This window comes from Schistocerca nitens, chromosome 4 (genome assembly GCF_023898315.1).
Source record: "Schistocerca nitens isolate TAMUIC-IGC-003100 chromosome 4, iqSchNite1.1, whole genome shotgun sequence".
Classification (NCBI taxonomy): Eukaryota; Metazoa; Arthropoda; class Insecta; order Orthoptera; family Acrididae; genus Schistocerca; species Schistocerca nitens.
Window position 1 is genome coordinate 61,200,200 of NC_064617.1, and position 2,405 is coordinate 61,202,604.

Here is a 2,405-nt window from a genome sequence, read left to right on the forward strand (position 1 = left end):
ATCTCTGCCAGAAAGGAGTCCTGGAACTGTCACTCTGTCTACCTACTGACCGCTTAGCCTAACTAATCAGCCATCAGCACTGTGAACTAATTCATTAGTACCCAAGGGCCAGCTGACCTACCGTACAAGAGACAAGTAGCAAGCAGTGATTCGTTCCTGCTCTTCACCGGAATTCCTCTATTCCAGCTCTTTGAGACACAGACAGGTAGTCTCTATTCAACACTGTTCTAATAAATACTGTGAAAGGCTACATAACTTTCAGTTATCCACCACCGTCTTCTCGTAGCTGAGGTGCCTGTTGCTCCATAAGGTGTTAATGCGGAGGTCACTGCCCTCTGGATGGTCACTACTAAAACTGACTGCTAGTCGGCTTTTTACTTTTTTCTTAATTTACCCTTAGTGCACACAGCCCTCTTCAGTATCCATCTGTAACATTCATTTGGAATCTTCCCACGAAATGTGATTTCCTTAAAGTTTGACTGTCACTCTATATTACACTCTAGATTCTTCCGTCTCGTGCGTCAGAACGTTTCCTTTTCCCAGTGACCTCTATCTTTGGTGCCTTTGGCAAGGTGACAAGTGCAATGTTTACTGGCGTACTTGACCGACTTCCTAGAAACAAACAGAGTTCACCTGTTACAGGAGTTATCTTCTCCCGGTGTTCTATTTGTCTTCCATCTGTCACGTACACGGGTCGGTATTACCCTGCGCACTCTATTCGCTATGATCTGACATGTAATTAAAATTATTAAAATTTTCTAAAGCCACAACAGTTTCTCGTAGATATTGAAAGGTAAGCTTTCTACCTTTCTGTCCTCTTAAGTTTCAAGATTTATGGTTGTCGTTCATGGTTAAACCGCTTCATTTAGAGTTTGTTCAAAAATTGATGTCGTCAACAAAGTGTAGGCCACAGTTGCGTAAACTGGACCCTGTGTATTGTTTGAAGCAGACTATTGACTTTTTCATGTTTGGAATCTGCCGGTATTAGTATGTAATCTTAATTCCTAGAGTTGTATTGCAGATTCGAAGAGGATAATAGGGAAGGTTGGTAAAAGAAAATGGAGTCCCTCTGAAGTTACTAAAGGTACTGATGCAGTTCAGAAACGTGAAGACGGATTGGATGAAGGGTCGTAAAACGGTGTAATGTTCCAAAAACAACACTTATTAAATTGGCCATGATGGAGTATGGTACCCTTGAAGACGCAACAAAAACAAGAAAGAGAGGCACAAGTACAATTCCGGGTAAAAATCGTGAACTAGTTTTGTACTGTCTTGCAAAGGAAGCTTGTGTCTTTGGTCTCGCCCTTAGTGAATTGTGAAGAGTGACTTTACAATTCTCCTCCCTCCGAACAGGCCTTGGAAGGCCCAATGGTACCGATCTGCCGCCGTGTCATCCTCAGACCAGAGGTGTCACTGGATACGGATTTGGAGGGACATGTGTTAAGCACACCGCTCTCCCGGCCGTATGTCTGTTTACGAGACCCTGAGCCGCTACTTCTCAATCAAGTAGCTCCTCAGTTTGCCTCACAAGGGCTGAGTGCATCCCGCTTGCCAACAGCCCTCGGCAGACCGGATGGTCACCCATCCAAGTACTATCCCAGCCCAACAGCGCTTAACTTCGGTGATCTGACGGGAACCGGTGTTACCACTGCGGCAACGCCGTTGGCGACTTTACATTTGACAGAGAACAATGAGGTTGAATGCAAGTGCAAAGACGAAATTACAGAGAAAAACGGTTCAGTCTTTCTCTTAAACGCCTCTAAACCAACCTGTCAGAAAGAATACTAACAGGGGGTAAGTATAGCAAAGCCCTTGAGTTCAGCAAAGAAAACAGAGAAATTCTGTAACCTTGCAAGCCGTGCGGTTAAAGGCGCTGCAGTCTGGAACCGCAAGACCGCTACGGTCGCAGGTTCGAATCCTGCCTCGGGCATGGATGTTTGTGATGTCCTTAGGTTAGTTAGGTTTAACTAGTTCTAAGTTCTAGGGGACTAATAACCTCAGCAGTTGAGTCCCATAGTGCTCAGAGCCATTTGAACCATTTTTTTTTAACCTTGCAAAACATGTTAAGTTAAACCACTTTGAAACTAGATTATTTTCTCCGACTTAATACATGTCTCCTAGTTTGTTTAGTTCTGTTTTGCTTATTTTTAGAAGGGAACCGTATTTGGTAACTATTTTTTAAACTCGGTGGAAGGTTTGTTATCTTAATTGTTTTCTATAACGGCCTGTAATTTAGTTTTCTAATAATATAATGTAAATGGTGTTAACAACAAAAAGTAAATGTTACCAGTTTCTATAACAAATTTTTTTACTATTTTCAGTATTTTAAAAAACGGAAACGTAATGTGGGTCCTGATCTAGGCATTTTGTTCACCATTTAGTAAGCTCGAAAGCGTCATAGAGAT

General features: G+C 42.4%; 1 pseudogene; it reads right to left on the reverse strand.

Moving 5' to 3' along the window:
• Positions 1–1,549: 1,549 nt before the first annotated feature.
• LOC126254245 (5S ribosomal RNA) lies at positions 1,550–1,667 on the reverse strand (annotated as a pseudogene).
• Positions 1,668–2,405: the final 738 nt, after the last annotated feature.